The sequence below is a fragment of the Denticeps clupeoides genome, chromosome 12 (genome assembly GCF_900700375.1).
Source record: "Denticeps clupeoides chromosome 12, fDenClu1.1, whole genome shotgun sequence".
In the NCBI taxonomy this organism is placed as follows: domain Eukaryota; kingdom Metazoa; phylum Chordata; class Actinopteri; order Clupeiformes; family Denticipitidae; genus Denticeps; species Denticeps clupeoides.
In genome coordinates this window covers 20,451,114-20,464,670 of record NC_041718.1, presented here as the reverse complement: position 1 = coordinate 20,464,670, position 13,557 = coordinate 20,451,114, and positions in this window count along the sequence as shown.

The following is a 13,557-nucleotide window of genomic DNA, read 5'->3' as shown; positions in this document are numbered from 1 at the left end:
GATTCTTGACATCTTCCATAGAGCCGGAGCTGTCACTTCTTTGTCTGCTTTAATTGAAAATTAATGGTTGGTGCGTTGCCAGGGAAACGGAGGCACTGGTCGCCAGTGGCGTTCACTTCCAAGCAGACACCAGTAGCATTGTTTGTCCCGCCTGACCTTGGAAGTTGGAGGGAGAGAGGGAGTCGGAGGAAAAATAAAAGGGGACATAGAGGTTGAGCGTTGTGTACTGGACCGGAGTGGAAATAAAATAAAAGTTATTGTGTCGCCTGTGTGTGTGTGTAGTGAGAGGGAAAAACGAGACAAGGTGGGGGTGGGACAGAAAAAGACTGATGCACTTACGCACATGCACGGACAAACACACAGAACCTGATGGTGTCAAAATGCCAAATGCAGAGAATTACGTTTGAGTAAGAAAGCATAAAGGCCCGCCTTTTCTCCTTTCAATTCTGCCCGTTACCTTGTGATACAACAGCGATGATGTTGCCACAGGCCACATTATGGCATCATAATAGTCTGGCCGGAGCGCCGGTGACAGGGGTCCCTGAATGGCTCTGTCACGATTGGATCTGCGCGCGCGGCTGAAGAAATCGACATTGACTTCTGGGGCTCCATTCAGCCCTAACAAAAGCCACCTGACGGGGCATCATATAGAATTAATCATATAACGGGGAGATGCTATTGTGCCTAAGTGTGCGTGGGTGTGTGTTGTATGCCTAAAAAAAGGTAACCAATCTCTATTGTGACAATGCCGACTCATTTCCATCATGAAGCATTGCATTTATGTCTGTATGTTGCAATTAAAAAGGAAAAAATAAATCTTTTCCATTTCACTTCTTTCAGAAATAACTTCCTTCGCCAGCATGCAGCGTTCTTACATGGTGTAAAATGTCCAATGCGGTTTATTTTTAAATATCCACAATAACTGAAATTGCACACTATTTAAAGCGAGGTGTAAATAAAAAAGCTTTCGGAATCGTGGTATTCACACCAGTTTCATATTATCAGAGGAACCGTTATTGGTAAACGGTTACAAACAACAGTGGGAATTTATCAGAAGATAAATAATGACAGCGCAGTAAAATAATTGATTTTAGTTCATGATATGCGTTGCATCAGTTCATGTTTCCAACAGAGTACTGTGATGGGCTGAGGGTCATTCTAGAATCCGTCTGTTTAAATGTTGCATCATTATTTGTGGTGTAACAAATCAGCTGGAAATCAGCTTTGGAGAATTAAAAACAGTTAACATAAAAATTCATCGCAATAAAAAATATTATAAAAAAAAACTATAATCTACGTCTACAATGGTACGTGGCCGATCTCTCAATCGTAGCACCGTGGGAAACCAGTGCATGAAAGGCCATGATGTACGATGGTCCAAACACGCAGAAATGGCCCCATCTCAAGGCGTTTAGCCACCCGCTAAACTTAGACACTCAGACAGATATGACTTCCTCACATCACACTTTCTGTATTTAGTCATAAAATCGATTTTTAATTGCAGTTTTGTTAAAAGAGAAATGAATTATGTAAATAAAGCAACATCTTCGATCACTAAAAATCGTTTGAACTTAAAACCGTGAATCGCGATCGCATTGGTAAATCGCTGCCGGTGATGCAGCCAACTGCACTGGTTTTCCCAACTGATCCATTGTGCACAAAGCAGCTCAAAGGAGGGGCAAATTTGCTAAAAGCTAATATTCCTCGCACCTGCAGAAAACACACACACCAACCCGCCCATGAACTCCGGAATGCCATTGTGCTCCTGCATGACTGATCGATTACAATGGATAAACACCGATAGAGGAAATATCTTTCTGGCTGCGGTATGAGCTTAAAAAAAAAACACATCCTTTATCTCTGGTTGTGCTCTTTAAGATATTAGTGGTGTAGATAACACACCATCTGGATCTTGTGGAACCCTGATGTGTCCTCCAGCTTAATATACTGAAAATGACAAATTGCTGGAGATTATCATAACTCATTTAAAGGTTAGCAGGTTTTAAAAATGATATAGGTGATTGAAAGGGCCTGCTAATGTGAGCGGCGTACTCAGACACAGACACAATTGGCGGTTTAATGAGTGGAGACGTTGCATTTCGCTCTTCCTTGAGTGGATGTTTCGCATCCTTGACCTGCTTTAGCTCCATTGTGTTTGCTTAAAGCAAAGTAGATCCTCCACGAACCACTTCAGGTTGGACTTTGCTTTGGGATTCTCAGCATTCCAGAAATGGCCTCACCGCCTGAATTCCTGAAACAACGTTTCCGCGGTGCAGAGCCGACACTCTCCATGCCCACATGAATCAGCAGTGCGTCCCAACATTACTTTGCCAAGAAAGTTTGTGTTACGAAGAAAAATTGTACCAACCCGAGGACGACCTCAACAAACAGAAGAGTCCAGCCCAGGTCTCAGTGCTAACCACTGGGCCACCAATGTCTATGCTAACATGTGCTGAAATGAATTTCCTCTTCCTCTGAATCCGCCTAGGTGCTTTGCTAATTTGACTGTGGGAAATGCAGCCCAGTTGCATGGGACAAAACTGGTCCCCACCACAATGTTCTTGCTGTCCTAAAGTTCTCATTTGGTCCTTGTGTGACAATCTGAACAAGATGTAAACCCTATCCCTCAAGATAACATTTTCAGAAGAACATCCCACCAAAACATTGTAATATGTACGTTTACAGGACATTTTTGGGACAGAAAACGAACGCAATCATGAAAGCCCCGTACAACGAGGTTCAGAGAACACTTGATGCAAGGCTTTGAGGTGACGTCTGTAAAACTGTGGAGAATGGAATAAAAAACTCTCTCTACACACAAAAGCACTGTATTAAAAACCACTCCAACCTGATGTTACCTGGCAGAAAGAGGCATGATGGCACAATAGAGGTTAAAAGAATGAACAGTTTCTCATTTATTAACACCAGTAAATTATTGTTGCATTAACATGTGAATATTGTATGTAAAAAGGTACCAACGTTACAGAGAAAACCAAAATGAAAAGAAGGAGAAAAGGTAGAGAAAGAGATAGAAAAGCCATGATAAAAATAGGTAAATAGAAAAGACTCAGGTACTGATGGGAAGATTCCCCTCAGCTCCCGATGGAAAAGAAGATCAAAGCCCGAGACCACAAGTGAACATTCCTTTATACATTTGACCGACAGGAAGTTGTCACAGACCAATCAGAATTAGTTGTTTCTGTCTTGTCCCGCCCCCGGTGTCTCCCATCTGGGGCAGACAAAAGGCAGGGCGGAGTATCGCGAAACGCATGGCTGGCATTTCACGCCTCTTGCCATTTGACAAAGATATGGATATGAAAGATATGGTGATGAACCTCTACGCAAAACAAAGGTGCCGAAACGTCATGGCCCTGCAACGTCCCATCTTACACGTCCAACTATTTAAAAAAGTTATCTAATCACTCATGTGAGTAGCAGTGCTTTTTGGAAACTTATCCAGGAATGTTTGCAAAAATAAAAGCATGCATCTTGTGCACAATATGGCAGATGTAATTTTTTATTTGGCTTTCTATCTCTGAGTTTACTGTAAACCTCCCGTAATGTGAAACGTCTGCAGCTCCGGATCGCTCCATTAGTGGGTGGAATTTATCTTGTGTGTTGCGAGTTGAAAAGGTTACATAAAAATATCCCACAAAGCCCCTTGTCTAAATATATACGCAGCTCATGTGAATCACATCGCAGCGTATTAATCATGTGTTGATTTATATATTTTAGCTTATTTATTTTTTGTTTGCAGCCTTGTCCGCCTGCCATTTCTTCGTACGGCCCCTGGCCTCTGGGACTCGTGTTCCGGTGAATTACGGCTCAAATTTGGCCGAAGTTCCCACAAGCAGAAAACCTGAAGACAACAAGATGCTGCAGAGAAAAATACGGCACACAGAAATCATGGAGGATTATTAGAAAAGTACACGTGGGAGGTCTTATTCAGTCTCTTTATAATATGTAATTACAGCACATATTCAAATTATGCAGTGACATTTTTAATACAGATTGTGCATTAAGTTATGCAGTAAAATGTAAAAACATGTAAGCATTCAGATCGTTTAAGGAATTAGAAGCTTTTTAATCTAGGAAGGTGTCACTTCATGACTCTTATGGCTCACATAAAGCAGACAAAAAAATGTCAAGCGTATAAACATGTTTTATTTCACTCAAACGCAGACTCAGATAATATAAGTTCTAATGAAAAAAGAATCTGTAGTGTTTGTGTATGAATGGATTTCATTTCAGCTTGTCCCACTGTGAATCTCCACTCAGCATTCAAAAAAGAAACAATCGGATAATAAAAATGCTACTATAATCTCAAATTAAAGCTGGTTTTAATGGTTTTGTGCAGACCTTTGGTGGTGGTGGTAGTCAAGTGGTTAAGACACAAAGTCCCAGGTTCAAACCCAACATACTACCTTTCTGTCCCTGAGCAAGACACTTTAAGGATTTTAAACATAATCTCTCACACCCAATATTTTAGCATTGCTGTAATGCAAATAACCCAAACAAACCTGCTGTTAGTAACATTATAGTAAAGTATAAAATAAGAAAAAACACATTAAACAAATAAATTCACATTTTATTTGTCACATACATAGTCATACACGGTATGATGTGCAGTGAAATGCTTTTAGCGACTGCTACAGACCACAGTATTGCAAATATTGCAAGTATACAATGAACCAATATGCAAATATTGCAAACATAACCAAATATTACACTTTTACGTCTTTAACATAAAATATGTGTAACTGGTAGGGTGAACGTGTGTAAATGAGTGAAAGACAATGTGTAAAGAAAAGAGCCATAAAAAAAGAGCAGTATAAATAAAAGCTACAATTGACTTTTTTAGCGTGAGTGTCTCCAGGGGGACTGTCCCTGTCAGTACTCATTGTAAGCTGCTCTGTATAAAAGCCTCTGATAAATGCCATAAATGTCAAAGTGTGCGTTCTTTTCTGCATAAATTATCAGAATCTTCCCTTTGCTCGGTCACGGTGGTGTTGTACACACACACGGATGCAGCCAGCCTCGCTGTTGAACTTACTGTAACACAAAAACGAACATGAAGACTAGAAATATTTTTTAAAAAGTGTTATTAAAGGGGCGAAAAAGTTTAATCCGCACATACCAGCACTGTTGGCAAGTTCACGGCCTGGTACGCCGGTGCGCTTTCTCCTCTACCACAGCTTTTTGATGTAGTGTGAAGGGCTTTTCAAGGCCTTCTTATTTCACTTCAGCATGTGAATAATGAAAATCATCAAACCGATTTAAGGGAATTATTTAGTAAGTGGTGCAGCCATCCTCGCTGCTGTTTGTCTGCCCGTCATTGTGCTCCTGGTTGTTCAGATGCATTGAGAAGAAAAAAGAAAGAAAAAAAAAACCTCTCTGGACCACCAGGGTCATGGATCATATATTAATGCCACACATGCAGGCATTGATGGAGAATATGATTGGATTTCAATGTGCGCATTATCCACATGGCAGCGCATGTGTACGAACGCGCATTCAAATGAACAGAAATCATGATTAAAAATATGACTGTTTCCAGGACGCGCTTTCTGCCTCTCTTGCTGTGGAGCTCAGCTCATGCATACGTTCTTTCCTGTACCGGTGTTCCGGGCCCGGTCTTGTCCGGTCTAACTCGTACGCTTGAGCGTCTGTATGTGTGTACATGTCCCGCCTCCCTATGTGGCTCGTGTGTCCTTCTGGCCCTGCGTATCGAGGTTGAGGGCCCGACTGGCCCGGTCTAGTTCTGTCCACGTCTTGCAGTCTCTGTCTGAGTCAGTGAGACTCAGGTGTCTTCATGTAAAGGCCTGTGTTTACATTTATTGCCATTTACCATACGTCCTTATCCAGTAGTTACAGGGACTGTCCCCCCCTGGAGACACTCGGGGTTAAGTGTCTTGCTCAGGGACACATTGGTAGTAAATGGGGTTTGAACCTTGGTTCTTGTTCATAGGCGAGTGTGTTACCCACCAGGCTTCTTCCACCCTTCCAGGTTGGTTGTCTCCCCTGCAGTCGTGTGTCTTCTTTCCCTTCCGTTTCCATGTTTGCCATTCCCAAAGTTCTGACCCTGAATGTAGAGCGTCTGATCCTGGTTAATGTTTATCCCAGGTCCCGTGTCCCTGTGTATATTTCATCATGTCTACGCCTGGATCCTTACCTTCTTGTTATGTGTCTCTCTACAATGTCCACTGACAACCTACTTATTTCTGATGGCCAGAAAATTTTTTTAAAGGGGGAGGAGCCTGTAGGCATGATTGACAGCTCTCACCATCCTCCCTTTCTCCTCTGTTTCCTTCCATTCTCCATACTAATAATATGCCCCAACTGAGCTTGTATATAAAATCATGTCGATTTTCATCCATTGACAATATTACGAAGCAGCAGTTCTGCCCTCAGATGAATTCCCTTAACGGAGCAGAAAGTGGCTCCATTTGCAACTAATTTGCTCTGTTTACTGTAGCAACGCAGCATGTACGTGCCGACAGGTCACAGACAAACTAAACAAGGGACATGGACCCAGATGTAGCCGGGACAGAACGGAATGATCAAGAACTACAGCATTGCCATGTTCATTAGCTCAAAAAAACGGCCACGGCTCACATTGAGCCGACACGGCCAAAGTGGAATAGGATAATTGGCAGCTTCACCTCAACGATGGTGCAATTTATGGTTAACAAGGCAGGACCAGCGCCACCCGAAGAGGCGAAGCTCCTTCATCGACTCGCATGGCAGCAAATCAATGAGAGATCTTCATTTTACCACAGCGCTGGCTCCAGCTGCTTTCTTCTGCTGTCACAAACCACAAACTGGTCCAGTGAGAAGATTACACCACCTCCACACCACCACATTAGTGTCTGATTAGTGTGTTCAGTTTAAATTGCACTTGTCACATTTTTTGGTCCGAAAAATGATGGATGAAACCGTGTTTCCTTTTTGTTACCGAGCCACATTGTATGAACAGCTTTTGCAGGGAAACACACAGGAAGTCAGAAGATCCGTTTGTTAAGATTTGATTTTGTGGAAATTTGTTCTAATGTTATAGGTAGCGCCGGGCAAGTTAAAATGTTTTCAGCAGGCTAACTTTGCTTAACTATCGGCAACTATTTTTTTTTACTGCGCATTAACACATTTTTAATTGGGACGTCTGGCTCTGAACACACATTCAGCCTTGGATCACTGGACTGGGACGGGCACATTACGTTAGCATGAACCGGAACAGAACACAACTGGAAATGGAATATAAAAGCTCGATGCGCTTTGCTTCAGTGTTTAAAGTTTGTCAGTATTTCTTGGTTTTCCTACATCTTGCTGAGCTGTTGAGTTATAATTGGTTAAAGAACAAGTGCAATCTGATATATGTATGAGTGTAAAAGCATTGTTCTACTATAATGGACAAATTCTGTTCTTATTTGATTCCCTTTTTATTTTAGTTTTAAAATGAGTAATTATATATATATTTTTTTTGCACTGAAAAAAATAATAAAAATAAATAAAAATAATAAAGATAAAGAAAGAAAGAAGTTGGAGTTTATTACCGAACGTTGGGCATATCAATCCAATTCATCATGATTAATCACATTCACACAATTAATCGCAATTAAGACTGGCCAGTGTTAGTTGTGAAAGATGACGGACATGTCCAGGATTTGCTCCGGCCCCATAACTAGGTAGGAACAGCAGTATGTCTGCAAAAAGGCCCTGCGGGACATAAAGTGCAGGCCAAAAGTTTGGACACTTTCTCATTCAACGTGTTTTCTTTATTTCCATAAGCATTTACGTTGGTAGATTCTCACTGAAGGCATCAAAACTATGAATGAACACATGTGGAGTTCTGTACTTAACAAAAAAAGGTGAAATAACTAAAAACATGTTTTATATTCTAGTTTCTTTGCTCTGATTCCTGCTTTACACACTCTTGGCATTCTCTCGATGAGCTTCAAGAGGTCGTCACCTGAAATGTTTCTCCAACAGTCTTGAAGGAGTTCCCAGAGGTGTTTAGCACTTGTTGGTCCAGCTCACCCCAAACCATCTGGATTGGGTTCAGGTCCGGTGACTGTGGAGGTCAGGTCTCCACTTTTTGTTAAGTACATAACTCCACATGTGTTCATTCATAGTTTTGATGCCTCCAGTGAGAATCTACGAATGTAAATGGTCATTAAAATAAAGGAAACACGTTGAATGAGAAGGTGTCCAAACTTTTGGCCTGTACTTTATGTTTGAGTGTAAAAATATTGTTCTACTATTATACTAATTCTGTTCTTATTTAATTCCTTTTTTATTTTAGTTTTAAAATGAGTAATTGTGTGTTTTTTTTGCACTGGAAAAATAATAAAAATTAATAACAATAATACTGATAAAGAAAGAAAAAAATTGGAGTTTATTACCGAATGTTGGGTATAACAATGCAATTCATCATGATTAATCACATTCACACAATTAATCGCAATTAAGACTGTCCAGCATTAGTTGTGAAATAGACGGACATGTCCAGGGTTTGCTCTGGCCCCATCACCAGACAGGAACAGCAGTATGTCGGCAAAAAAGGCCCTGCGGGCCACACAAATTCCTGAAGGAGCTCCAAAAAAAGCATGCAACAAACATATTGATTAGCATGGTTAAGGCAAGAAGGGCAGGAGGCCAGGGGTTGGGACAGAGGTACATAAAAAAGAATGATGGCCGCCCCTATAACTCCCGCCGCGTTCCCACATATTACTTAATGGCCAATCAATTCATCAGCTAATCAGTCAACGTCTATTGGTTCACGTCCCTCGGCTGAGTCAAGCGCAGCGTTGCACCTTGTAATGGGTCCCGCCTCCCTACCTGTCAATCAATCGGCTTTTCAATCCGGCTAAACGAGTTTACATCAGTCCTGCGGCAGCGCGGAGTCAGGCCGGGCAGGTGCAGTGCACCGAGGGGGTTTTACAGAGACCCCGATCAATCTGACTGTTCGCCATCGCGCCAAATCACAGCAACTTATATCACTTCATACACAGGAGACGTACACGCACACACACACACACACACACACACACACACACACACACACTGCCCTGACCGCGGTCTCGCTGTGTCCTCATTTCTGCCTCTCTCTGAGTGCCGTCAATTCATCTCTCTCCAGTACATTTCATGAGATCGCTGCTCTCTGGGGAGCGCTAAAGTGGACTTACAGATCAGCGCCGTGAGTGTGTGTGTGTGTGTGTGTGCGTGGGTGTGTGCGTGGGTGTGGGTGTGTGAGCGTGCCCTGGAGCCAGCTTCTCAGCTGCAACACTAAATAATAGGACATTAGTGCCAGTAATGCCATGTGCCGTTGGAAATGAAATGTGGACGATCCTGCCGCGGTCTCAGTCTTGTTGGGGGGTAAATTGGGGCAGGGGGGCGGAATTTTCCAAAACGCTCCGGAATTGGAATGTTTGGAAGCACCCGCGATGCCTGCAGGCCATCATGACATCACTGCTCTGTGGCGATAGGCAGGGACACTTTTCAACAGCCGATGTTATCTAAAATCTGTAATGTAATTATATCTGTATATTAGTGCTGCCAATCGATTTAAAAAATGTACGAAATTAATCACACAATTCACAATGAATTAATCACGATCTATCACGATCGATCTTGATGAATCCTTCATCAAGGCCCAAAGCTTTCTTGAATGCATATTTGAAATGTAATAAAAAAAATTAAAAACTGAATGCAAATTACTCTGGTTTTAATCAATACTTTATCTTAAAATTTCTGCCTAAAGGCAGATTCAGACGATGCACGCAGAAATGCTGCGACCAACCGGTCACGTGCTACTGAAAGCATTAAAGTATTCGAAATTTTTCAGCGATCAGACATACAGCCCTACTATATGAAACGTGATCGTATTAAGTTGAGGGTGGCTGGATATGGCAGGTAATGTCCACGTTTTGGCCTGGCTGGAGGTGTGATCAGCGGTGTGCCGGAACAACACACACACCGAGAAATTAAAGCTCCCATTAAATTCAGCCGGAGATGCAGGTGCGGACGTCTCAAACAAGCTTTGTTCGTTTATCGGTGGCATCTTCGTTCCATATGCCGAAGATTTTAAACACACAACCATGGCCTGGACAATGGAGCTGCAGCATGGAGATACAGAAATGTTGGACGTAATAAAAAAATAAAATAAAACCTCTGTTCATTGGACGAAAGCAAGTTATGGAATTACAGGGTTATAATGACACGAATGTTATTGCACTGCGTTGCATTTACAGAGTAATTAAAGAGGCAGCAGATTCCTCAGTTCCTCACAGGATAAAGGTGATCAGAAGTTCCCGTTTCACAGCTGTCTGCATTTAGGGCGTGTGTGTGCGTGTGTGTGCGTGTGTGTGCGCGTGTGAGTGTGTGTTAGTCTCTGACTCATACACGCAGCATCCCGTCTTCTTGAAAAGCCATTTGTGTCGTCATTTCCCAAATTACAGAGCTGCATTACCCGCCGCCTCTGGCCCGGGAAGTGGCTCCGGGGGGTGGGGGACGTTTACTGGACCACCGAGGTCACGACCTTCACCTCAGCTGCCGGTATGACCTTCAGGCCGCCTGGCTGCCATGGCGACGCACCACCACGTATCAGGGGGGCGGAGGATTTTCCATCTGCGGAATGCCATGGTGGGTCACTTCACCTACTCACATACTTCTAGATATGTTCAAGGTAGTATTTCATCACACGAAAAACTAGCTAAATTATTTACTTTTGCTAAATACACTGAACGAATGGGGCAGTGGTGGCCTAGCGGTTAAGGAAGCGGCCCCGTAATCAGAAGGTTGCCGGTTCGAATCCCGATCCACAAAGGTGCCACTGAGGTGCCACTGTGCAAAGCACCGTCCCCACACACTGCTCCCCGGGCGCCGGTCATGGCTGCCCACTGCTCACCAAGGGTGATGGGATAAATGCAGAGGACAAATTTCACTGTGTGCACTGTGTGCTGTGCTGCTGTGTATCACATGTGACAATCACTTCACTTTTTTTAAATGTATTTATTCGTTTAACTTATTCATGAAATATGTATGTTTTTTGTACAATCATTTTTGGTAGTTTTCACACTTTTTGTAAGGTTGTGTCTAATTAGAACTAAAACGCCGACACGGTACTACTTACACAGTAATACTGAAATTAATTAAGAGGATTAAACTTTGAATAACACAGTGTTAATAATACCAGCTGTTTGCACTTCTGGAATGTAATAACTGTCAGTATCAGTAGGTGCACAGCTGCAGTTTTAACATTGCATTATGGGATATGTGGGGTGCATTTGCCCACAGTTCCTCATTAAGTAGCCATTTTGCTGAAGTCATGTTGAAAGCATTTGGTAGTTATTTACTCATTGCGTTCATGTAATAATGTAGAATATTGTAGAGACACAGTTTGAATGTCGCAAGTCTCTTGTCTTGCTGTAAATTATAAATGCTGTAATGTATGTGTGCAAGCATATTTTTTTATGTTCATTTCCCAGAATTCATCTAATATGACCTTATACGTCGATTTGTCTGCTCCACGTCTGGTCTTGTCCACTCATGCGAGAGAAGTTGTGTTCCTGTCATCATCTAGTGAGGGTTTATCCCCATGGAGGTCACTGGTGGCGAGAGGTGGGTAAATATTGCGAATGAACGTGCGATTTTGCATTAGTAATTTATTTCCATCTCTTCATACACACTGTACGGATTAAACTGAACTCTGCAGAAGTGATCATCGCGTGGCCCGTGCTGATATGTGATGATTATCTGAAATCCGGCGAGCGCGGGGCGCGTTTTTATCGCACCGGTACGTTAAGTGGCCCCCATTAAACAGCTCCGAGGGTCCTTGATGCAGTTTAAAGCTGCGGAGGAAACCCAACATCGCAAATCACCGGCGGCGCTGCCAAGGCGATGGCCCACGCTCGTATATAACCTTCAAAAGCTGCAGGCCTCTCCGGCCAGCGCTGGGAATAAAGCTGTCTTCTGCTGCGCGCCGAGGGGCCGTAAAAAGTTTGGACGGGTAATGAGCAGCGGCCCTTTTTTTTTTTTTTTTAAATGAATATGCGTCAGTCAGGGCCGGGGGAAAACGGCAGAGCAGACACACGGATCAGGCGCGGCGGCCTTTCATCCCGCCGCCGCGCGGTAATGACTCATAAAAAACGGAGGGAGAGAAGAAAAGAGGGGCTGGGAGGGGGGCAGCAGAGCAGGGCCCTGCGCTTCGGCTTGGGGAAGGGAATAAAAATGCGGGGTTGAGGGTAAGCGAAAAGCCAGAGACGTGCTCACACACACACACACACACACACACACACGTGTGTGTTTTGGAAGTGATCCCACGGCGCGCCACGCTGCTCCCCTGGACGACGGAGAAAGGGCCTCCACGCACATTTCAATCATCGTCTTCAAGGACCATTTCCCGGCCTCCACGCCAGGCTCAGCGTATCTCGCTTCACGCAGTTCTGGCCATAATAAGCCCCCCCCCCTCATTATGTAATTTGTCCTTTTATATTCTCTTGTGTTTGATTCCGACAAATGCAGGGATTATCGGAATATTTTTAAATATATGGCTAATGCGCGCTTTTCATGCCTCGCTTTAATCCTCTCAATATTTAAAATGTGTCTGAAGGATGGGACTGAATCGCAGAGGTCAGGCTTTCAGCGCCGGGGACGGAGAGAGAGAGAAAAGCAAGAAGAAGAAAAAAAGGGGGAAAGAAGGCATTTAAATTTCCGCCGGAATTCAGGATTCCGGATTAGCAGCGGAATCGACCGAATCAACTCGCACCGAGCCCCGTGGCTGCAGACGGTGAAGAGGGAGGTTACTCAGGCCGAGCATCATCCCGCGAAAGTACGTGGAGTCAGGAGAAGAGAGGCGGCCTTTTCCCTGTCGTCCAGGTGATTCAAAATTCACATTCTTCATATTTTCATTTATTATTTTTATATGTATTTTGCAGTGCACCCATAACCGTATTAAATGGATAATTCAATCGACTGGCGGAGAAAATGATATTATTAGCCATTTTATTTATTCATTTAATTGATTGTTGAATGTATGTAAATATGATTGCAAAAAATGTTTTGATCTGCAGTTGATCAGACATCACCCGCGGTGCACAAACACTGAATTAAAAGTGACACCGAGTAAAACCCACAGCTGTAGGTGGGAGGGGGTGCCACCCCCCCCCCGAAAAAAAATTGAAATAAAAGAGGGACGGGGAGTGAAAAAAGTCCCGCGGTGCTGACAATGGCCGCCCTAATCTGCAGATCCTGCGGCGAGGCGGCCGCATGACGGCCCACAATGCCATGAAAAAGTCAGCTGTATTCCTCTGGGATCTCTTAGCAAACAAAGGACAATGCTGTAAGATTTCCTCTGGGAAGCCGGGAGTTTGGCCGGGAGATTTGAGCGTGCCGCAGATTGATAATGTCAGCCGGTGGAGATAGGGAGCGTCAGTGCGCCGAGCGCAGGATCAAAAAAAGAAGGAGGGACAGGAGGAAGAAAGAAAGATGTCATTTGTTTGCTTTGATACAAGATCATGCTGCGGATGGGGCCCTGTGTATGTGTGTGTGTGTGTGTGTGTG